Genomic DNA, 26,224 nt, shown 5'->3' on the forward strand with positions numbered 1-26,224 from the left:
AGCTAGCAGTATTGGTGCTCGCTGTATTGCAGTAGTTGGAGTAACGAAGATTTTTGTGAGGTAAGTGATTCATGAAAGGTATAGGTTATTGTTAGTCAGGACCATTCTTTTGTAGGGATTATTGAAAGTCAGATTGCGTTGCGCTAAAAATATTATGTGTCAGTTTAGTGATGATCAGAATAAGTAAAGAGAGAAATGTCTGAGTACGTTCAGTTTTGCTCAGCTGTTTGAAAATCAAATAACGCAGAGGTTTTCCAGCACACTCACAAAAATTTTTCTAAGGAGATGTTACAGGTGTTACGAGGCCGTTATTTTTCACGATACGCGTAACTGCCCTAGTGGATACCGTAGGAAGTTTCAGCTGGTCCCTCAACATAAGCCAAACGTGACGGACCGCGCATAAAAACGAAGGAAGAGTAGTTATTCTGTTGTTACACTTTTGCCTGGCAAGCCATGCAAGCACCTATACACGTTAAACATGTGGCAAGGGGGTACGGAATTATACCCGAACGAGCACACAAGACAAATAGCACGTAAGGCAGCTGCAACCAACCGTAATCCATCAACAAAGGTGGTAACTTACTAGACGCTTGACTAGTGCTCATCAGTCTGACATAAATGCGACAGAGGAATGATTAAGGAAAGTAGAGGATATCGGAAGTAGAGCGCCCCTTTCGTTACAAGTTCACTTACTAGGCGCCTAAACGTCACGGCATGCTCCCGAGGCAGACGTTCCAAGAGAAGCGTTCCGCATCACGGTGTGCTCTACTGTCCCGAGAGCGTACGCTGTTAAGAGAGTCGGCCAGTACACTGCTTCCTCTTGCGCGTATCTCGCGCAAAGACAGTTAGGGTAAAAGCAGCGGCAAGTGACCTCACATGGGCGCTTACCAGGGATCGTTCGTCCTGTAAACCATTCGCGACTGCAACAGGAAAGACGAAAGTGATACTGGTACACAAAATACCCTCCCCCAGACACCGTAAAGTACGCTGCGCAGTATAGGTGTAGATTCAGATGTAGATGTTGACAGAGACCTTCCACGTTGCCAAGCATTAGGAAAAAAAGCGAATGGAACAGTCACGTCGTAGAGACAAACCGAACCACCCGTACCGAAGGAAAAGGGAACAACACATCGTTCGTAAAGAGCATGGTCATACTGCAAATCAAACACAGCTGCTAGGTACATCATCTGCACAGTATTCTTGCGCGCCATCAACAGACAGCTTCCCACCAGTATTCTGATACTTCTGAACAACAGTCAATATATACATTCAAAAACTGTTTGTAAATCTCTTGATAAATGTCAGTATTAAACTATAGATTATTTTGTGTGTCTGTGTGTATGTATGTGTGTGTGTATGTGTGTGTTTATTTTGCTCATTTACATTCTAATTCCTGGACTATGAGGTAGAGATTTTTCGGCCGCCGTGCGTATTTAAGTGTTAACTTGAATGTCAATGAAATTTGTGTTGTCAACAACTCAGTAGCCTAATTTGTGCAGAACAGAGACTGATGTACGGAACTTAAGTGCCGGCCTGTATGTTTGAAGTAGCTGTATTGGTGTAACCAGGGGAAAAAAACAGTGCTTTACACACAAACATGTTTTATTTGCGTCTTCTATGACTGCCTCTTACGTTCAAACTAAAAATAAATTAACACAACGTAACCAGTCACTAAACTTGAAATGGTTGTAGCTTCGTTATAAGTTGCATTGGGGACTAATATACACAAACACATCAAAAAAAGTTTTGCATCACCTCGGTTCCGAGAGTTCCGGAACCTGCACAGAAAACTGGAACAGAGATCAACATAAACATCATTTCCACTCTTTTTATTGCTCATGAAAACCACACATTGCATGCTGTACCACGACACAGCGAGACCTTCAGACGTGCTGGTCCAGATTGCTGTACACACCGCTACATTTTCGTGCAAGACTCAAACTGTGCGCAATGGGCTGCATGATGCGCAACTTCACTCCCGACGTCCATGGCGAGATCCATCTTTGCAACCACGACACCATGCAGCGCGGTACAGATGGCCCTGCAATATGCCGAATGGACCGCTCAGGACTGGCATCACGTTCTCTTCACTGATGAGTGTCGCATATACCTTCAACCAGATAATCGTCGGAGACGTGTTTGGAGGCAACCCGGTCAGGCTGAACGCCTTAGACACACTGTCCAGAGAGTGCAGCAAGGTGGAGGTCCCCTGCTGTTTTGGGATGGCGTTATGTGGGGCGACGTACGCCACTGGCTCTACCCTTCATTAGACCCTTGCGAAACCGTACATTTCAGCAGGATAATGCACGACCGCATGTTGCAGGTCCTGTACGGGCCTTTCTGGATGCAGAAAATGTTCGACTGCTGCCCTGGCCAGCACATTCTCCAGATCACTCACCAATTGAAAACGTCTGGTCAATGGTGGCCGAGCGACTGGCTTGTCACAATACGCCAGTCACTGCTCTTGATGAACTGTGATATCGTGTTGAAGCTGCATGGGCAGCTTTACCTGTACACGCTATCCAAGCTCTGTTTGACTCAATGCCCAGGCGTATCAAGGCCGTTATTACGGCCAGAGGTGGTTGTTCTGGGTACTGATTTCACAGGATCCTTGCACCCAAATTCCGTGAAAATGTAATCACATGTCAGTTCTAGTATAATATATTTGTCCAATGAATACCCGTTTATCATCTGCATTTCTTCTTGGTGTAGCAATGTTAATGGCCAGTAGTGTAGAATAACTATTTTCGGCCTACGTGAATGCACAATACAAAACGGTGTAACCAGCTTAGGATGTGCTGCCATCTGTCTTAAACTAGTTTCTTTAAGTACATTTATTCCAATAGGCGTCACTCCTATAACTGTGTAATGTTCGTGGCCATACAAAAGGTAGTCAAATAAACAAAAACTGAAGTCATTAGTTTTGAAAGAAACGGCAGGTGAAACGACTACATGGGATTCATTTTTAGAATCAGAACATGTAATTTATTCTCAAAATCTAAAAACGCAAACCCGCTGATGATCTGTGTTATCAAAAAACTAATTTGCAAGGCCGCTATACTGAAAACCATCAATAATTCACAGTAAGTGCAATGTATGAATACACAAGCAAAGGTGAAACTAGCTGATTCAAGATTATATGACAGTGCAGGAATCCAAATCTGGAAAGCTACTCTCATTAACATCGTTCACTTTGCTTCATACGCTTCTTATTTTGCGTCCTTGCAGGCGGAGTGAAGTTACGCAGTTAATGGCATGTAGCGTCGGCGTGATTACTTCTCGATATAACGAGTTCGGCAGCTTGGAAAAAAAGGAGAGAGAGAGAGAGAGAGAGAGAGAGAGAGAGAGAGAAAGAGAAAGAGAGAGAAAGAAAGAATATATAAACTCCCTCAAAGCCAATTATCGTCAAAAAAAAAAACACTTACATGGTGTAGAAACATACCTTTATGAGTAACTTTATCCTCTAATGCAGTCGCCTGTGACTAGTTTTGAGATTCTACATTGTAACACAAGGTGGTCAGCTAATAATTCAGACTGAATGCTACGCCCGTAAGCCGAGTGCAATGATTACGGGGCGAGGGGAGGGGGGGGGGATATTTTCAGATCGAACCTACGTAAAGGAGCTCTCCAAACAGCGCTTGAGCCAGGAGATGGGTTTGTGTGTCTGCATTTTGGCCCCCTACCGAGCGAGTAATTACACGTCGGCTGCGGTGGGCAGAGAGTGTTAACACCCAGCCGTGTGCAGGCAGCCCCTCTCCGTCTCTACGCAACTGCCCCTTGCCAAAGATTCTGTGCTGAGGCCGCCGACATTATCTTCCACCTGCTTTATTCCAAGACAGAAGAATGGAAAGAATGGTAGAAGCCGTTATCGAGCCACATCAGGTTCGCTTCCGGAGAAATGTAGGTGCGCACAAGACAATACTGGAACATAGGTTGAACAGAGGTAAATCTATTTTTATAGCATTTTACAATTTTGAGAAAACTTTTGGCAGTATCGACTGCCCTACATTTTTTTAAAATTTTGAAGCTATCAGGGGTGAAATATACGGGGAGCGAAAGGTTATTTACATCTCATCATCATCATCATCATCATTTAAGACTGATTATGCCTTTCAGCGTTCAGTCTGGAGCATAGCCCCCCTTATACAGTTCCTCCATGATCCCCTATTCAGTGCTAACATTGGTGCCTCTTCTGATGTTAAACCCATTACTTCAAAATCATTCTTAACCGAATCCTGGTACCTTCTCCTCGGTCTGCCCCGACTCCTCCTACCCTCTACTGCTGAATCCATGAGTCTCTTGGGTAACCTTGCTTCTCCCATGCGTGTAACATGACCCCACCATCTAAGCCTGTTCGCCCTGACTGCTACATCTATAGAGTTCATTCCCAGTTTTTCTTTGATTTCCTCATTGTGGACACCCTCCTGCCATTGTTCCCATCTACTAGTACCTGCAATCATCCTAGCTACTTTCATATCCGTAACCTCAACCTTGTTGATTAGGTAACCTGAATCCACCCAGCTTTCGCTCCCATACAACAAAGTTGGTCGAAAGATTGAATGGTGCACAGATAACTTAGTCTTGGTACTGACTTCCTTCTTGCAGAAGAGAGTAGATCGTAGCTGAGCGCTCACTGCATTAGCTTTGCTACACATCGCTTCCAGTTCTTTCACTATGTTGCCATCCTGTGAGAATATGCATCCTAAGTACTTGAAACCGTCCACCTGCTCTAACTTTGTTCCTCCTATTTGGCACTCAATCCGTTTATATTTCTTTCCCACTGACATTACTTTCGTTTTGGAGATGCTAATCTTCATACCATAGTCCTTACATTTCTGATCTAGCTCTGAAATATTACTTTGCAAACTTTCAATCGAATCTGCCATCACAACTAAGTCATCCGCATATGCAAGACTGCTTATTTTGTGTTCACATATCTTAATCTCACCCAGCCAGTCTATTGTTTTCAACATATGATCCATAAATAATATGAACAACAGTGGAGACAGGTTGCAGCCTTGTCTTACCCCTGAAACTACTCTGAACCATGAACTCAATTTACCGTCAACTCTAACTGCTGCCTGACTATCCATGTAAAGACCTTTAATTGCTTGCAAAAGTTTGCCTCCTATTCCATAATCTTGTTATTTACATCTAACACAGAAAAATGCGGTGATAAAGAGTCGAAGGATATGAAAGGATAGAAGTGATTCAGAAGGCAGTGACACAGGATTGTAGCCTGTCCCCGATGTTATTCATTCTGTACGTTGGGAAAGCTCTAAGAGAGGGCAAGAAGAAATCTGAAACCAGAATTAAAGTTTAAGGAGAAGAAATAAAAAAGAAATGAAGTGTGCCGATGATACTGTAATTCTGCCAAATATAGCAAAAGACCTGGAAGAGCAGTTGAACGGAATGAGCAGTATCTTCAAGAAATTATGAGATGAGCATCAACAAAAGTTAGACAAGCGAAAGGTGGTGGAATTACGTGAGGTGGGGCTGAGGAAATTAGATCAGGAAATGAAAAACTGAAAGTAGTAGATGAGTTTTGATGTTTCGGCAGCAAAATAACTGACGATGCCCGAAGCAGAGAGGATGTGAAATGTAGAAGTCTTTTCTGAAGGTATTTCTCTGCAGTGTGGTCTTGTACGGAAGTGAAATGTGGGCGATAAACAATTTAGACAAGAAGAGGTTAGAATCTTTTCAAATGTTCTGCTGCACAAGAATACTGAAGATTACATGCATAGACCGAATAAGTAATGAGGTGTTCGATGAGATTTCGGGATTGCACGCGGATCATGTCGACTTCTTGCCACGATATTTCGGCTGGTAATCGTCCAGCCATCTTCAGGTGAGTGTCCGTCACTGGTGACTGCAAGTTCCCGGGGTCAACTTTATACCAAAAAATTGGCGCGAAAACGATTGCGCATTGGCCTCCGTCACAGGAGCGTCCTCTATCGACAACCGCGCCCTCAGGAGCTACTGTTCTATCTGTGGAGCGTAGGCGCAGGCGTAAAGGTGAAAACTACACCTTTTTGCTATGAAATTGACTCCGGGAACTTGCAGTCTCCAGTGACGGACACTCACCTGAAGATGGCTGGACGATTGCCAGCCGAAATATCGTGGCAAGAAGTCAACATCACCCGGCTGCAATCCTGAAATCTCATCGAACATTCAGTACGCCGGGAAAACTTCAAGAATGACAAGTAATGAGGTGATAGATTGATAGGACATGCTTTGAGGCAACAAGGAATCGCCAGTTTGGTAAGTTTGGAGGTTGAAAATTGCAGAGCGGGAACTAGGTATGAATACAGCAAGCAGCTCCAAATGAATGTAGGCTGCAGTAGTTATTCGGAGATGATGAAGCTTGTTCAGGATAGACTAGGTTAGAGAGCTACATGTAACCAGCCTTCGGCCTGAAGACCTCAACAACTAAAAACAGCGTGATTCTTGTACGGCGAGCAACAAAAATAAAACTGAAGAGTAAGTTCCCCAGCCAAAGGATTTAGCAGACGGGCTTTAGCACTGACTCTTGACACTCGTCCAAATGGAACTTCTTCATCTGTCGCTAGACGTCACATTATTTCCATTTTATATCATTGGAAAGTAGCACTGGATATACAGTATTACGGAGCTTCGTTGGTAACGAGTATCTCTATTAAGGCGACGACGGCCAGGATATTATCCCTCAGGCTCTCTGTTGTTGTAGGAATTAATGAAGTTTTAATTCCTGCATCTCAACGCGATCCACGCGCGTCTAAAATTCACGACGCGGTCAGGACTAGAGCAGGCTCCGGCTACCTTTTCTCGGTGTTCTGCTGGAGAGAAGAGCAGGTGTGCCCCTGGAACTCGGCAGCTCCAGTAGGCTCTAACTCTACATATAGCTTCGCTTTCCACCAAAACCACATTTAGCGTCACTGTTATTAAGAAATCATGCGTCCGTTTTAGTTAATATTAATTAAGGTTAGGGACCTAAAGGATGACTGCTAAACGTTGCTACTTGAGTGGGGAAAACAACTGTAGTTTGTACGTGACGACTTAATGTCCAACGAATTTAAATGAAATGGTTCAAATGGCTCTGAGCACTATGGGAATTCACATCTGAAGTCATCAGTCCCCTAGAACTTAGAACTAACTTAAACCTAAGGACATCACACACATCCATACCCGAGGCCGGATTCGAACCTGCGACCGTAGCGGTCGCGCGATTCCAGACTGTAGCGCCTAGAACCGCTCGGCCACACCGGCCGACATTTCAATGAAAATCATTGACAAAACAAAATGAAAGGCAACACGGCATGCCATACTAGGCGTAAAACACTGCACGCACTTTAACTAGTTTCAACTGACTGTTAAGTTCACAAATGCGATAGCGATCCCTAACTGCTCGTTAACTAGGCAGCAAACGCTCTGACGCACTGTCTACCGTCGATCTGCGCCAGTGCGCACCGTGCGTGGCCCCAAATGGTGGACTCTGAAAAATAGAGGTGGTGTTCTTACCAGCGGTTACGGATTTCTCTGGTGCTACGCTCTTCTGTAATTTTACGCCTGCACAGCGGTAACAGGAGTACGGAAGTGAAGAAACATGAAACGACGTATAAACGATGTCAGTACCCGCAGTACCTGAAACGAATCACGCGACCTTTTTTGTTTTTTTTTTTTTTTAATGTGTGTGTAGTGTGGACTGAACAGATCATCCTTGATGACTTATTCTTCTAGGATGGGATGTAAGGATAAAAGGAAAACACTTTATTTATTACGCATTCAGTTAGGCTTGGGCACGCAATGGGTCCTATAGCCTGCTGTCTTTGGTGATGTCTATCTCCTGTGGAGGGTGAAATGTGTCAAGGCTGTTATGTGTGACTGCTTCCTCGTGTTATGACAGTTTGCCTATGGGGGGTGAAACGTAATTGACTTCGGTACGCGATACTTGTGCCATCTTGCAGGGTTTACCGTTCCTACCGATTGCAATTGTCGAACTTCGTCCCTAAGGGCATCGATCTTGTCAAAAACTCGTAGAGCCTTGTCATGGACCTTCTCTTGTATGGTGGTCTCGTGGAGTGCGGTGCGGATGTCGACGTTTCTTGTCCACCATGGAGCTCCTGTGATCCATCGATAGCAAATGTTTTGCAGCGCTTGGAGTTTGTTGTAGTTGGAGACGCACGTAGTTCCCCACGAGGAGGAGCCATACAACATTGTGGGTTCCACCGTTGCCTCATACAATTGGAGTTTAGTCTTAGGGTTGAGATCCTTACTCTTCAGGAACGGAATCAACGACCTGGCCATCTTCTGGGCTGCCGTCTTCTTGTTGTCAATATGCTGCGTAAAGAGTAATTTTTTGTCAAGGTAGACATCGAGATACTTCACTGCCGGTGACCAAGGGATAAATTGGTCAGCTATTTGGAGTCTGTCGTTCAGAACTGGTTTCCTCCGTGTGAACAGAACTGCTGCCGTCTTCGTCGGGTTGATCGTTATCTTATTTTGCAGCGCCCAGCGTTCCATTACAGCAAGTCGCCGTTGCATCCTAGCGAGTAGCTGGTCCAAGTGTCGTCCAGTTGTCAGAAAGGCGTATCGTCCACATAAAAACTCCCCGTAACAAGGGGGACTGTTGGGATGTCATTTATATACAAGTTGAAAAGTAGAGGCGAAATGACAGAGCCCTGCGGAATTCCTGCGGAGATCAGTTTCATTTCGGAGTTTTTATCGTCGACTCGGACATACAGTTTTCTGTCCTGCAGAAAGCTGTCTATGAGTCTAATGTAACAATCCGCAATAGCGGTAGTGCGATGCAGTTTGACGATAAGGTTGGGCCGCCACACCTTATCGTATGCTTATCACCCGTCCTATCGCAGAGAAGTTCGTGCTTACAACACTGGTCCACAGAGCGCGCAGGCTGTCGAACGAAGACAACTGACGCAAGTTTTCAAAGAGAACGACTGCTCAAAACAACATTTCGAGCTACATGCAAATTGACAACCTGCAGAGTTTATCTATACCAATAAAGAACCAGCCATAATCACACGCTTCACAACGCTGGCGCCATTTCCACGAAGACTAGGCGAATAATTCGACAGTATCGTTTCCAATGTACACTACTAGCCATTAAAATTGCTACACCAAAAAGAACTGCACGTGATAAACGGGTATTCATTCGACAAATATATTACATTAGAACTGACATGTGAGTACATTTTCCCGCAATTTGGGTGCATAGATACTGAGAAATCAGTACCCAGAACAACCACCTCTGGCCGTAATAACAGCCTTGCTACGCCTGCGTATTGAGCTTGGATGGCGTGTACAGGTACAGCTGCCCATGCAGCTTGAACACGTTACCACAGTTCATCAAGAGTAGTGGCTGATGTATTGTCACGAGCCAGTTGCTCGGCCACCATTGACCAGACGTTTTCAATTGGTGAGAGATCTGGAGAATGTGCTGGCCAGGGCAGCAGTCTAACATTTTCTGTATCCAGAAAGGCCCGTACAGGTCGTGCATTATCCTGCTGAAACGTAGGGTTTCGCAGGGATCGAATGAAGGGTAGGGCCACGGGTACAAACACATCTGAAATGTAACGTCCCCTGTTCAATGCGAACAAGAGGTGACCGAGACGTGTAACCAATGGCACCCCATACCATCACGCCGGGTGATACGCCAGTATGGCGATGACGAATACACGCTTCCAATGTGTGTTCACCGCGATGTCGCCAAACACAGATGCGACCTTCATGATGCTGTAAACAGAACGTGGATTCATCCGAAAAAAATGACGTTTTGCCATTCGTGCACCCAGGTTCGTCGTTGAGTACAGCATCGCAGGCGCTCCTGTATGCGATGCAGCGTCAAGGGTAACCGCAGCCACGGTCTCCGAGCTGATGGTCCATGATGCTACAAACGTCGTCGAACTGTTCGTGCAGATGGTTGTTGTCTTGCAAACGTCCCCATCTGTTGACTCAGGTATCGAGACGTGGCTGCACGATCCGTTAGAGCCATGCGGATAAGATGCCTGTCATCTCGACTGGTAGTGATACGAGGCGGTTGGGATCCAGCATGGCGTTCCGTATTACCCTCCTGACCCCAGCGATTCTATATTCTGCTAACAGTCATTGGATATCGATCAACGCGAGCAGCAATGTCGCGATACGATAAATCGCAATCGCGATAGGCTGCAATCCGACCTTTATCAAAGTCGGAAACGTGATGGTACGCATTTCTCCTCCTTATGCGAGTCATCTCAACAACCTTTCACCAGGCAACGCCGATCAACTGCTGTTTGTGTATGAGAAATCGATTGAAAACTTTCTTCGTGTCAGGACGTTGTAGGTGTCGCCACCGGCGCCAACCTTGTGTGAATGCTCTGAAAAGCTAATCATTTGCATATCACAGCATCTTCTTCCTGTCGGTTAAATTTCGCGTTTGTAGCACGTCGTCTTCGTGTTGTAGCATTTTTAATGGCCAGTAGTGTATATCGATGCCTCCAAGAAGATTAAAAGGTCTATGTTGTGTGGAAGATAATCTAGAGCTCCGAAAACCGGATGTACACCACATGCCGTCCGAATGTGGCACGTCGATTAGTCGAACAGACTGTAAGAACTGTTGAACAAAATGTTCAACGTTTAAACCCTTCTGCATGTACTGCCACGTCATCTTGTAAGAATACTTAAAATACTAAAATGGACTGACGTTTCAGCCGAGCTGCAGTGGCCTTTCTTAAGGCAAAGACTAATTAGTTTCCCAGCTAATTAGTCTTTGCCCTGAAGAAGGCCGCTGCGACCTCGGCCGAAACGTCGGTTTTTTTTAGTGCTTTAATTATTTTACCGGGTGACATGACACAACATCTAGAAGGATTGTATTGAAACTGGCGCCGGCCGAGGAAGCCTAGGTAACCACAACAGCGAACAACGACACCTGAAGAAGATAACGAGGGAAGTTGTCGAAAAACGTGTCAAGAGTAAACTGAATAAGAATGTTTCTGTTCCTCGCGTGTCTCCCATTTGTCGAGAGGGGGATGTGTGACGCAACACTCTCAGGCATACCAGGGCGGAAAGGCCTTCGTCAGCTGAGACGCCTGCTCGCTCAGCTGACACCGTTCGCTGAAGGCCGTACTCCTCGGGTTTCGGCGCGCGCACAGCATTCTGGTATGTATGCCACCTTGTAAGAGGTATGCGATGTATGCGCTGCCTGCAATAGGCAAGGCAGAGGAGAGTCTCTGACCAGAGAGCAGTATGTAGTTAGTTGTTGCTTGTCGCTAGTCGACAGTAGTCGACAGTAGTCGACAGTAGTCGACAGTAGTCGACGTAGTCTGCGTGAGTCGGCAGTAGTCGACAGGAGTCGGCGCGTGTCGGCAGTCTGCTCTGGTCGGGACTCTGGAGGATGAGTATTATTGTAGAAGGTAAAGAAGCAGCCTTGCGCATATCTAGTAATGTATGTTAACTGTCATCCAATTTCCTTAAAAAAATGCCGCAATAATAATTTTTATAATATAAAGTAATTTTTTTTTAAAAAAAGCATTCATTTCAATTTAAAGATTTTATTCAGTGGATCATCTTTCCTTTCATGAATCACAAAGCATAGGCCAGCATTGCACGGAGCTGTGCCGAAAAATTTTTTTATGTAAGAGCAGATATATTCGCAGTTTTTATTGAGGTAAGAATTTTTGCTTTTTTTATTCAGAATACAGGGCCGAGGCGCAGCGCTGCTGTCGTCATATAATTTACCAGGTTACTGAATTTTTATTATTATTTTGGTGTTTAGGAATTTTTCTGTTTCGAACTTAACATTAAATGAGAAAAGAATTTTGTGGGAACATTAAATGTGAGTGCATTTCTGCACAGAGATTATAAATGGGAGCCAATTTTGTTCAGAGGTTACAATATTTAAAATTCATTTAATTTAATATTTCCATGGGGAGTTTACACATGGTTCATATTTTAATTTAATATTTCCGTGGGGAGGTTACAACCTGGGCACTGCAAATGTGGACCCCGACACACATGACACGGAATTTCTGGTGATGGCGAAATTAGCGGCACAAGTCTTACCACAATTTTAATACCCGTATTATCGCGATGAGCTGACGCGTTACGATGAAGTCTTTCTTTCAAACACGTATTCGAAATAAGATTTTTTTTTTATTTTCATGATAAGATGCCAAGGTACAGCGATGGTGTTTACCTGTCTCGCAGTCATCATTGTGAGTGATAAATTAACGTTTGATGGCCGCATCCAACCGTGACGGATTGCAATTTTACAATTCTGGATGATCGACTTTGTATATGAATTACCATATTTAGATCTACCCGTAATTTATGTTTCTACATTATGTGCAAATATTTCTCTTCAGGCAATGTTGCACAGCTTCTAGATCTTTGGAGAACGTCATTATTAACCATCAAAAATCCGCGGCAAGGATATATCCAATGTTGTTGAAGCTAAATTCGATGAAAACATGATATTACAACACGTACGTCTTGGGTTACAGCTATCACAGTATGGCATCATTAACACCTGGGTTTTTGCAGTCAATCATTTTATTGTACTTAACGACGAAAATAAATTGCAATATGCCGTACATAAGTTTCTCATGCTGGGCCAAGTATACAATATGGTAATCTCAGTTAATAAACCGGCGGTAATGACAGTTAGAGGAATTGAGCCAATCAGAACAAAAATTGTTATCAGTACCAGAATAACTGAACAAGTTAACAGTTTTGATTAATTAGGAAAGCCGCGCTGGATTAGCCGAGCGGTCTTCGGCGCTGCAGTCATGTACCGTGCGGCTGGTTTACGTTAAGTAGTGTGTAAGCTTAGGGACTGATGACCTTAGCAGTTAAGTCCCATAAGATTTCACACACATTAATTAGGAATCTAAATAAAGTCAGCGGTAGACGTAAAACTTCATCTGAAATTGTACTAAATGCTTAATCACAAAATTATTTTGAGCAATTTATTCAGGAGCGCGCTCGAAGTATAAATGTTTGCGAAAACGTACTTGAACTCTTAATAACGAATTATTCTGAGGAAACACGGAGCATCATAGTGGATACAGAGATCAGTGGCCAAAAAGTCCGTGTAGCGAGACTGAATACCGTACCATCGAAATCTACTAAAAATTAACGCGAACTACAAATAAAAACTCGCTTGACGGTTTCTTAAGAGATAGTCTTCATTCCTGCGAAACTAATTATGGAAGAGTAGACCAGATATATCTTAGATTGAAAGAAATAGCATTGACAGCAATTGAGAGATTATACCAAGCAAGTTAATAAGAGAAGGAAAAGATTTCCCATGATACACAAAACAGGTCCGGACACTGTTGCAGAAGTAACGAAAAAGTCGTAGCATTTGTAAAAGAACGCTAAATCATCAGGATTGGCGACATTCACTGTAGACTTTCATCCGAGATGTTTTTAATTGTTTCCAGAACGAAATACTATCTTGAAATCTGGCAGAAAATGAAAAGAGATTCTGGTCTGGCACACCAGCGCACCTTCACTGTGCGATACCAATGGTAATGTTACCGAGTTCACTATAGAAGATGCAACACGTATTCCAGAATTCGAATCAAGAACAGCTGCCAACGTGAGCATCTTGGAAGCAGTATACACAGTGTAGCGAACAGACCGTATACGAATCAGGTTCCTTTTGGAGTACGCTGATGTAACTGTGGGGTCACCGCCAGACACCACACTTGCTAGGTGGTAGCCTTTAAATCGGCCGCGGTCCGCTAGTATACGTCGGACCCGCGTGTCGCCACTGTCAGTGATTGCAGACCGAGCGCCGCCACACGGCAGGTCTAGAGAGACTTCCTAGCACTCGCCTCAGTTGTACAGCCGACTTTGCTAGAGATGGTTCACTGACAAATTACGCTCTCATTTGCCGAGACGATAGTTAGCATAGCCTTCAGCTACGTCATTTGCTACGACCTAGCAAGGCGCCATTATCAATTGCTATTTATCTTGTGATGCGTGTACCGACAGACCGATGTTCACCAATTATGGATTAAAGTTAAGTATTCCATCAGCTAGGTACTTTATTTGCTACTATAAATTCCCTTAACTGTTCCAGACCTCACGCCAGCCTGCGTGAGCTTAAACGCGTGCCTTTCGGCTACCGGTCATAGTGGCTTTGCTGTCTTGCCAAGTCACAACAGTAACAGCTTCATATTCAACAACCGTACACAACCGCTCGCTGGTGGAAAGGTCCGTGGGAAGTCGCACTGATGCCACCCATAACGACGAAACGAATCTCGTGCTACACAAGAAGCTCTTTATTCTTATGAACTAGTGAGTGCTATCGACAGGTGATCCGAAGATGATTGCATATTTCTAGATTCCCAAAAGATTTTTGACATCACTCCTCAAAAGCGGTTTGTGATTAAAGTGAACGTCTGTGGGGTATCGTCTCAGTTGGACTGGATTCGTGTTTCCTGCCGGGAAGGCCACAGTTCGTAGTAACTGTCGATATGCGATTGAGTGAAACGTGTAACGCCGGAAATGCATATCCTTCTATTTCCATCTATTGTACTATAGATTTTTCCTTATTTTGTTACCTGAAGATATGACATTTCTGTCTCTTTATATATTGTAATTGTTTTACTATTTGTATATATATGCATTTATGTCGATTTATAATTGGTTTGTTTTGTGAATATTATTTGTATTTATACGCTGGGTCTTGCCTAGGGAAAACTATGCTATCGAACGAATACATCGATAGGTCGTGTGGAGAGCCAAAGTGTTTAGGATCTTTGGTAGTGTGAACTCTGTCGCGTGGAGCGCGGGCAGAGGGAGGGTCTGGCTGGGGTGGTGCAGTGGAGCAGGTGTTATGTGAAGCTCCCGCGAGTTGCCGCGCTTTCGGGGTTTGGCAGCATGTAATTGCGCTCGACTTGCGATGATAGTTTCTGACACGGTGTCGCGGACGGGAAGCATTAGCTGGCGCACATCAAGAGCCCGTTTCGTCTGGTGACCATGTCGAGAAGAAGGCGCGCCAACATCCAGCTTCTGCAACAGCGACGGCCGACAATGAGTGACTGTCGCCACCTCCTCGATCGACGGCTTCAAACCTTCAATCAACCAACAAGGAAGACTAGAAGCACGTAAAGTTTTAGAACTGTATGGCAGACCTCAGCTTTTCAAACTGTTAAATTTTTCTCACTAAATTACAGCAACGTAGCATGAACCTTTGTTGCTCATTGTCCCAATTGCATTACCAAGCAGGGTCCCTTCCTTTTCCGGAATGAACCCGAGTGTCGTTGAAATTCAAACGCCAGCATCATTCGATTTCACTGCTTTAATTTCAAAGTTCAGTTAAGGTATTCATAGCTGGCTACAATATTTAGATTACACAAGCACAAATAAATAGTGCGAGTTTTGTTACCGTATTTTAGCTTACCTGTGACTGCAGCTCAGCTTGGTACGTACTAAATGTTACTATTGTTAATTGTCCAGAATCATTAAATTCAAGTTCAAAGTTAAATCTCTCATTTCTAAATTGCGTAGATTCAAGTAGCTTTTGAAATGATTGTTGAGGTAGTCCAAGACTAACCGTATTTTACTGAATTTCGATGTGCTTCAGAAAGAAAGCTCACTATTAACTTCAGTCACTAAATTAACTTTCAGTTTTCCGGTATTATTAATTCTTTTGCTAAATTAAGTCAGAGTGTAGCGAAATTTATTACTTCTGACAAACTTTCAGTTTTCACACTACACGTGTCAACCTTCAGTTGCCACGCTTCTAGTGCTAATTATATGTGTAATAACCTTTCTTTTTCAGTTACTATAGTAATTGTCCTTAGGACTGGCGACCGTAATTTCCCCTAAATCTCAAATATCTAATTACCGCTAGTTAATTGTTAACGTAACAGCCGCACATTTACTTTCTTTATTAACTTTACCCCTTTTCAAAATTAATTTCCACCAGTTTCATTTGCATTTTTCCTTTCATTTAGATGTAACCCTTTCCTCCCTCTTTACTGACAAGTTAACTTCGGTGACGATTGCTTTTCCCAAATTTCCATTAGGTACACGCGGTTTAATTTTTCACTGTCATTAAGGTCGATAAGTGAGGGGGAGGTTACAAACGGAAGTTTTTTTTTTTTTTTGTTATAGGTTTAGGGCGCAAAACTGCTACGGTCATTAGCGCCCGCTCTGAGGCTTAGGGAAAGGAAAAAATAATAATAATTGTAAATCAGCAGCAATGGGAGCGAAATTCAAAAAGCGGGGATACTAAAAATCAGAAGGAAAGCTTAGAAAACCAATATAGAAGGGGGGGCGTTGTTTTCCCCAAAAAGAGCTTCAAATGACCGACGTCATCTCACTGGCACTAATAAATTCGAGAACGCGATCGGCTGAGCGCGTGTCATCTGCTAAAATGGAAGATGTATCAGGCGACAGCTGTAGACGGGCGCGTAGCGGAGTAAAATTGGGGCACTCGAGTAAAAGGTGTCTCACCGTCCACAGCTAAGAGCAGTGGGGACAGAGTGGGGGAGGATCGCCACTTAAAAGATGTCGATGGCTAAAAAGACAGTGCCCTATCCGGAGTCTAGTTAAAATTATCTCCTCCCGACGACGAGTTCGGGAGGAAGAGGTCCGAGTAGAGGGAAGAGGTTTCACGTCCCGCAATTTATTATTGGGAAGTGTAGACCAATGTGCGTGCCATAAAAGAGCAACACGACGACATAAAACACTTTGTAGATGGGCGAAGGGAACCATGCGAACAGCACGCTGCAGAAGAGAGAATAGAGCCTTGGCCGCTATATCGGCCGCCTCGTTTCCCACGGATACCAACGTGTCCTGGGAGCCGGAGGAATGCCACAGAGACGCCCCCCCAAGTGGAGGCAGTCCTGACTCCGGTGGACAGGGTAAAGACCTTGGAGACTGAGGAGAGAGCTGAGCGAATCTGTGCACGTAATATACTGTATCTGCTGATGGCGACGGATGTACTGGACAGCCTGGAGAACAGCGTAAAGCTCCGCAGTAAAAACCGAACACTGGTCGGGAAGCCGAAATCGATTAGGGGTGTCGCCAACAATATAGGCACTCCCAACACCAAATGATGTTTTTGAGCCGTGAGTGTAAACAAATGTGGCATCCTTCATCTGTGCGCATAAAGCAGCAAATGCCCGACGAATAAACGAGAGAAGGGGTACCATCCATGGGAAGCTGACAAAGGTCACGGAGCAGGCAGGTCCGGGGGCGGAGCCAAGGCGGTGCTATATCCCGAGATGTCAAAAAAGTTTTAGGAAAGTGGAAGGAAAGAGAACGTAGCAGTTGAACCATAGGAAGAGCCTCCACACTAGTAATGAAAAGAATTGCAAGGCAAATAACAGTAACGTTGTGCATTCAACTAAGTAACTAGGCATTGCAGTTACGAAAAACTTGAACGGGAACCACAGGATAAGTTGTGGGGAAAGCGAACCACTGACTGTGTTTTATTGGCAGAACGTTTAAAAGTTGTATCAGATGTACTAAATAGATGCCAGCATTACGACTGTTCGTACTAGAATATTGCTATGAGGCGTGGGATCCTTACCAGATAAAATTGACCACCGCAATAAAATGAGACAAATCAGAGCTCGCACCGAAAGATTTTGGAGCTTGTTTTTCCCACGTAGTAAATGACAGCGGAACGGTCGGGAACTAGCTTGTACGTGGTTCTACACGGTGGTCCATTGATAATGACCAGGCCAAACTTGTCTAGCTTGAAGGGGAAAACCAGATGGCGCTATGGTTCGCCCGCTACTTGGCCCTGCCATAGGTCAAACGGATATCAACTGCGATTTTTTTCTAAAAATAGGAACCCCCATTTTTTATTACATATTCGTGTAGTAGGTAAAGAAATATGAATGTTTTAGTTGGGCTACTTTTTTCACTTTGTGATAGATGGCGCTGTAATAGTCATGAACGTATAAGTACGTGGTATCACGTAACATTCCGCCAGTGCGGACAGTATTTGCCTCGTGATTCATTACCCGTGTTAAAATGGACCGTTTACCAATTGCGGATAAGGTCGATATCGTGTTGATGTATGGCTATTGTGATCAAAATGCCGAACGGGCGTGTGCTATGTATGCTGCTCGGTATCCTGGACGACATCATCCAGGTGTCCCGACCGCTGACCGGATAGTTACGTTATTTAGGGAAACAGGAAGTGTTCAGCCATATGTGAAACGTCAACCACGACCTGCAACAAATGATGATGCCCAAGTAGGTGTTTAACTGCTGTCGCGGCTAATCCGCACATCAGTAGCAGACAAACTGCGCGAGAATCTGGAATCTCAAAAACATCGGTGCTGAGAATGCTACATCAACATCGATTGCACCCGTACCATATTTCTGTGCTCCAGAAACTGCATGGCGACGACTTTAAACGTCGTTCTGCCATTGGGCACAAGAGAAAATACGGACGATGGCAGATTTTTTGCACGCGTTCTACTAAGGAACGAAACGTCATTCACCAACAGCGGTAACGTAAACCGGCATAATGTGCAGTTTTGGGCAACGGAAAATCCACGATGGCTGCGACATGTGGAACATCAGCGACCTTGGCGGGTTAATGTATGGTGCGGCATTATGGGAGGAAGGATAATTGGCCCACATTTTATCGATGGCAATCTAAATGGTGCAATGTCTGCTGATTTTCTACGTAATGTTCTACCGATGTTAGTACAAGATGTTTCACTGCATGACAGAATGGCGATGTACTTCCAACACGATGGATGTCCGGCACATAGCTCGCGTGCGGTTGAAGCGGTATTGAATAGCATATTTCATGACAGGTGGATTGGTCGTCGAAGCACCATACCATGGCCCGCACGTTCACCGGATCTGACGTCCCCGCATTTCTTTCTGTGGGGAAAGTTGAAGGATATTTGCCATCGTGAACCACCGACAACGCCTGACAACATGCGTCAGAGCATTGTCAGTGCATGTGCGAACATTACGGAAGGCGAACTACTCGCTGCTGAGAAGAATGTCATTACACGTATTGCCAAATGCACTGAGGTTGACGGACATCATTTTGAGCATTTATTGCATTAATGTGGTATTTAAAGGTAATCACGCTGTAACACCATGCGTTCTCAGAAATGATAAGTTCACACAGGTACATGTATCACATTGGAACAACCGAACTAAAATGTTGAAACGTACCTACGTTCTGTATGTTAATTTAAAAAACCTACCTGTTACCGACTGTTCGTCTAAACTTGTGAGCCATATGTTTGTGACTATTACAGCGCCATGTATCACAAAGCGAAAAAAGTGGTCCAACTAAAACATTCATATTTCTTTACATCCTACACGTATATGTAATAAAAATGGGGGTTCCTATTTAAAAAAAAACGCAGTTGATATCCGTTGGACCTGTGGCAGCGCCATCTAGCGGGCCAACCATAGCGCCATCAGGTTTCCCCATTCAAGCTAGACAAATTTCGTTCTTTGTAGTTTTCTCGTTTGACGTTTGTTTCGTGAGATATTTGGCCCGGTCACGATCAATGGACCACCCTGTATATACCCTCGGGCAAGGAGTTGCACGTGAATTGTAGAACAGTGATGACAGAGCGAGGTGGCGCAGTGGTTAGCACACTGGACTCGCATTCGGGAGGACGACGGTTCAATCCCGTCTCCGGCCATCCTGATTTAGGTTTTCCGTGATTTCCCAAAATCGCTTTAGGCAAATTCCGGGATGGTTCCTTTGAAAGGGCACGGCCGATTTCCTTCCCCATACTTCCCTAATCCGAGCTATCGCTCCGTCTCTAATGACCTCGTTGTCGACGGGACGTTACACACTAATCTCCTCCTCCTCCTCCTCCTCCTAGAATAGTGATGACGGAGTAACATGAGTAGAGGAAGCGATCGGTTGACAGGACACATCCCGAGCCACCAAGGATTTGTCAGTGTGGTAGGCGTGGGAGAAGGAGTAGGGGTGACGAGTGCAGCTAGGGGCCGGTGCTGGTGTCTCCTCTGTGCCCCCGCCCTCACCACAAATTCCGAGCGACGCTTTACGGCCTCCTGCGGGAGTCGAGTTCGTTAGGCTTCCCGCATTTCCGGCCGGAAGCCCGAGCCCCTACTGCCCACTGTGGGCAGCTGACGCACTGGAGACAGTTAACGGACGCCACCATTAGCCGCACGCCACTAACCGCCGCACGCGTGCCCGTTGCCTGGCCACGCACCTGCCAAAGAGGCCGCTTCTTCTACTGCCGTCGGCCGGCGCGTTCCATCGCTGAACAGGTGTGACCCCCCCCCCCCCCCTCCCGAACGTCTTTTCATCACACGAGGTGCGCTCAGCTGACGCTATTAAAGTTACAGCGACTGCGGCCGGCTCTACACGTGTCTACACTACTCCAGACAGCCTCGCGCGACTGTTTCGCGAGGCGAGTCCCGCGTACGGTAGTGAAACCGACACCCGAGTGTTGGCGAGCATCATGAGCGAGGCGGAGATTGGGAAGAGATTCAGACACGGTCCTAGTCGTCACTGCAGGTTGTTCAGTCCTTACATAGGGAGCACAGCTAATGAAATCCAGCCGGCCGGTGTGGCCGAGCGGTTCTAGTCGCTCCAGTCTGGAACCGCGCGACCGCTACGGTCGCAGGTTCGAATCCTGCCTCGGGCATGGATGCGATGTCCTTAGGTTAGTTAGGTTTAAGTACACTACTGGCCATTGGAATTTGTTAAACCACGAAGATAACGTGTTACAGACTCGAAATTTAACCGACAGGAAGAAGATGCTGTGACATGCAAATGATTAGCTTTTCAGAGCATTCAAATAAGGTTGGCGCCGGTGGCGACACCTACAACGTGCTGACATGAGGAAAGTTTCCAACCGATTTCTCATACACAAGCAGCAGTTGATCGGCGTTACCTGTGAAACGTACTTATGACGCCTCGTATAAGGAGGAAAATGCGTACCATCACGTTTCCGACTTTGATAAAGGTCGGATTGTAGCCTATCGCGGATTGCGGTTTATCGTATCACGATACCGCTGCTCGCATTGCTCTAAATCCAATGACTGTTAGCAGAATATGGAATCGGTGGGTTCAGGAGGGTAATACGGAACGCCGTGCTGGATCCCAACGGCCTCGTATCACTAGCAATCGACATGACAGGCATCTTATCCGCATGGCTGTAACGGATCGTGCAGCCACGTCTCGATCCCTGAGTCAACAGACGGGGACATTTGCAAGACAACAACCATCTGCACGAACAGTTGGACGACGTTTGCAACAGCATGGACTATCATCTCGGAGACCACGGCTGCGGTTACCCTTGACGCTGCATCACAGGCAGGAGTGCCTGCGATGGTGTACTCAACGACGAACCTGGGTGCACGAATGGTAGAACGTCATTTTTTCGGATGAATCTAGGTTCTGTTTACAGCATCACGATGGTTGTATCCGTGTTTTTCGACATCGCGGTGAACGCACATTGGAAGCGTGTATTCGTCATCGCCATACTGGCGTATCACCTGGCGTGGTGGTATGGGGTGACATTGGTTACATGTCTCGGTCACCCCTTGTTCGCATTGACGGCACTTTGAACAGTGGACGTTACATTTCAGATGTGTTACGACCCGTGGCTTTACCCTTCATTCGATCCCTGCGAAACCCTACTTTTCAGCAGGATAATGCACGACCGCATGTTGCAGGTCCTGTACGGGCCTTTCTGGGTACAGAAAATGTTCGAGTGCTGCCCTGGCCAGCACATTCTTCAGATCTCTCAGCAATTGAAAACGTCTGGTCAATGGTGGCCGAGCAACTGGCTCGTCACAATACGCCAGTCACTACTCTTGATGAACTGTGGTATCGTGTTGAAGCTGCGTGGGCAGCTCTACCAGTACACGCCATCCAAGCTCTGTTTGACTCAATGCCCAGGCGTATCAAGCCGTTATTACGGCCAGAGCTGATTGTTCTGGGTACCGATTTCTCAGGATCTATGCACCCAAATTGAGTGAAAATGTAATCAAATGTCAGTTCTAGTACAATATATTTGTCCAATGAATACCCGTTTATCATTTGCATTTCTTCTTGTTGTAGGAATTTTAATGGCCAGTAGTGTAGTTCTAAGTTCTAGGGGACTGATGACCTCAGATGTTAAGTCCCATAGTGCTCAGAGCCATTTGAACCATTTTTTGTTAATGACATATTTGAAAAATAAAAACATAGTCCAGTCAAGGATGACTGGTTTCCTTCCCTGGACCAGGCAGTTTCCATGAATGGGCTATACAGTAACAGCTGCCAAATATTACACACATCCAAATCTGTAAATAAATTTAATTTCTTTTTATTTTTTGGATTTTTTTGTTGGCATCTGTCACCGAATATTTTGTATTCGAACCGCAGGAGGCTAAAGCTAGTTATGTCTCCTTCGAAGGCGAAAACAAGCACATATAGATATTCGAAAACATAAAATGAAAACCATTACTCTTAAATTTTGTTCACAGTAGCCTACCGAGGCCTAAATGGTTCAAATGGCTCTGAGCACTATGGGACTTAACATCTATGGTCATCAGTCCCCTAGAACTTATAACTACTTAAACCTAACTAACCTAAGGACATCACACAACACCCAGCCATCACGAGGCAGAGAAAATCTCTAACCCCGCCGGGAATCGAACCCGGGAACCCGGGCGTGGGAACCGAGAACGCTACCGCACGACCACGAGCTGCGGGCTACCTAGGCCTAAGTTTCAACAAAACAAAGCTTCTATAGTTCTACACATTTTGACATTTGTCACACGGACTTCACTTACATTTTTCATAACACAGCGCTTTACTTCCCCTTTCTGACGCCAACATATTTGTCATGAACCCACTCTTTACATACAAAACAATGAAGCATGTCGGTCTCGCGTGATTAGCCGAGCGGTCTAAGGCGCAGGAGTCATGGACTGTGCGGCTGGTCCTGGCGGAGGTTCAAGTCCTCCCTCGGGCATGGGTGTGTGCGTTTGTCCTTAAGATAATTTAGGTTAAGTCCCATACGATTTCACACACATTTGAACATTTTTTTGAAGCATGTCCTCTTTGACGTCCTTGCCACAGATGCCACAAAACCGTGACTCCTTCCCAGAACTAAGCCCAGTCTTCTCTGAAACGTCTAAAGGAAACTACGCACACTTGTTGGCTGCTTGATTCTGTAGACGTTTTCGGGGCTAATTGTTGCTCCGTTTTTACCCTCCTTTTATTTTCAGCTCCTTCCAGACTCTATTTGTATGCGCGGCTCGTGATAACTGAGGTTTTCTGAGCTTAATTCGACCTTTTTCCTGGAGTGAGTTTGTCCGATTCGGGAGAGATTTCATGTAGGCAAACTTTCGACGCCAAGTCTAGACTCATTGACAGATGCTTCTCTCACAGGAACATCTTTTTTCCCAAGCTGCATTGCAGCTACAAAATGGCCGTCTCGGATAACATTCCTGCTTACTTGTAAAAATCCTGTTTTTGCAAAGCCATTCACTGCAGTCTCTATTGTTGCAGCCTCTCCATATGCTTTACCGAAGAGGCGCGCAACAATGAATATGTGATCTATTAAATTAATAATACTTCCTGTTATTAATTTTTGTAAATTAATTGTACAATTAATTATTACTACATCGATTATTATTGTTTAATTTTCTCGTTAATCATTGCCCGTTCAGTTGTTATCAATCATTTAATTAAAATAAACTCGACTCCGTCCGCACAGGCCTTGGAAGGCCCAACGGTACCGACCGGCCGCCGTGTCATCCTCAGCCCATAGACGTCACCGGATGCGGATATGGATGGGCACGTGGTCAGCACACCACTCTCCCTGCCGTATGTCGGTTTACGAGACCGGAGCCGCTACTTCTCAATCAAGTAGCTGCTCAGTTTGCCTAACAAGGACTGAGTGCAACCCGCTTGCCAACAGCGCTCGGCGGACCGGATGGTCACCCATCCAAGTGCTAGCCCAGCCCGGCAGCGCTTAACTTCGGTGATCTGACGGAAACCGATGTCACCACTGCGGCAAGGCCGTTGGCGAATCATTCGATTACTTAGGCTACTACTGATGAGTTATTAGTCAGTTAATGACTACGCGTGATGCCGGCCGCGGTGGTCTAGCGGTTTTTTAGGCGCTCAGTCCGGAGCCGCGCGACTGCTCCGGTCGCAGGTTCGAAGTCGCAGGTTCGAATCCTGCCTCGGGCATGGATGTGTGTGGTGTCCTTAGGTTAGTTAGGTTTAAGGGGCTCCGGAAAGGCTCAAAATCATGAAAAGTTCAATTTTTACTTTTTTGCATTTTCTGAATCTGCAGACTATTACCTTTTAATAGATATATAATTTTTCAATTCCGAAGACTACAACTATTTTTAAATTTTTTTTGAAATGTGTTCTACATGGGCGTGACCCACTGTGACGCTGTTAAACTGCTGTCAAATGGTGTTATTATTAACGTCCGTGTTCATCAGGTACATTTTAGTGATGTGAGATAAAGTATGTGTTGTGGCTAACCTGTGATGGTTCAATATATATCGCTGGTGTGATTCTCGATTGTTTCATGTTTATTTACTCTGTCGTTATCTCGAAAATATTCGTAATTAATTCTGTTTCTTAAGTCTCTGTTTTGTTGAAGTATAATAATGAGTAAAAGTAAAGTTGCTGTTGCGACTTTCAATGATGGCAACATTGTAAGGTGCAAGGTATTTAGAAATATGGGAATTAAGATAGGTTCTAAGATAGTACGAGCGATGCTTGCTTTAGACAAGGAACGCCTTCGGGCTGCAGACAGGGCTGTAAAGAGTCTAGAAATACAAGCAAGAGTAAACAGGAGGAGGAACAAGAGGAAGCTGGAGGAGGAGTTTGCAGAGGATGAAGATAATCCATCCTATGGACCTGGAATGCACTAAAAAGTTAATCCAATCTTTGTCGCTCGATTCCCAAAACTTTTATTTTCTCATACTAATTACATGTTTTCTAAGGATCTTCCAAACATATTTGTTTCAAACTTTCAGTAAATGTTACACAGTACCTTCTGCATAATTTAACACAGCCTTTTTCCAAAAAACTGTATATTTTTGAATATATAAATAAAAAATTGCAAAAAAAATGTTCTGAATTTTCATTACAATTGAAAAAAAATCATCTTTAATAACTGAACTAAAATTTTGTAAAATCCCTGTGTTAAGTTGTAGCCCATATTCCAATAAATAATCTGTAAAAAGTTCAACTTCCTACCTCAAATACTTTGTGAGGAAAGATGTAATTTATAAGCGTTATTTTAACATTGCAAGTATAGGGCGTTCCGGAGCCCTTTAAGTAGTTCTAAGTTCTAGGGGACTGATGACCATAGATGTTAAGTCCCATAGTGCTCAGAGCCATTTGAACCATTTTGAACTACGCGTGATCTGAAGTCAACTACCGTGTTTCTTGCGACAGTAAGCGTGGACACAGTTCGTATCATTGCGTCACCGGCTCATTCGTGGAAACTCGCAGTGGCTCATACCAGGCAGCTCACAGGTCACGTGATCGCCTAACGACGCGTGCACTCCGTTCGCAGTACGTAGCTTCATACCGTAAACATGGCAAAACGAAGTGAACTGCTCGTACATTCCGGTGGTGGCTGCAGAACTTTAATTACTATTATCGTATCACTACGACGTTTCGATCATTAATAGTGGTCAGTTTCAAGTACATAGCAAAAAATCTTACTTTCTTTTGCTCTTTTTTGTGTCTTCTTAAAATAGCTCACCACTAAGGTGGCGAATCTTTGGCAGCATGGGCTACACTTAATGACTTTTAACTGATGAAATTGTCAATACTGTCTTTCAGAAAATTACTAAGTGGTTCCTTGTAAACGGACTCTCATTGAATTTTGATAAGACACAGTACATACAGTTCTGTACAGTGAATGCTATGACGCCATTAATAAATATAGACCTTAATCAGAAGCATATAGCTAAGGTAGAATATTCCAAATTTTTAGGTGTGGCCATTGATGAGAGATTAAATTGGAAGAAACACATTGATGATCTGCTGAAACGTTTGAGTTCAGCTACTTATGCAATAAGGGTCACTGCAAATTTTGGTGATAAACATGTTAGTAGATTAGCTTACTACGCCTATTTTCACTCGTTGCTTTCATATGGCATCATATTTTGGGGTAATTCATCACTGAGGAATAAAGTATTTATTGCACAAAACCGTGTAATCAGAATAATAGCTGGAGTCCACCCAAGATCATCCTGCAGACATTTATTTAAGGATCTAGGGATGTTCACAGTA

General features: G+C 44.6%; 1 pseudogene; it reads right to left on the reverse strand.

The window, feature by feature from the left end:
* Nucleotides 1-23,867: 23,867 nt before the first annotated feature.
* On the reverse strand, nucleotides 23,868-23,985 carry LOC126095960 (5S ribosomal RNA; annotated as a pseudogene).
* Nucleotides 23,986-26,224: the final 2,239 nt, after the last annotated feature.

Source organism: Schistocerca cancellata, chromosome 8 (assembly GCF_023864275.1).
Source record: "Schistocerca cancellata isolate TAMUIC-IGC-003103 chromosome 8, iqSchCanc2.1, whole genome shotgun sequence".
NCBI classification, from domain to species: Eukaryota; Metazoa; Arthropoda; class Insecta; order Orthoptera; family Acrididae; genus Schistocerca; species Schistocerca cancellata.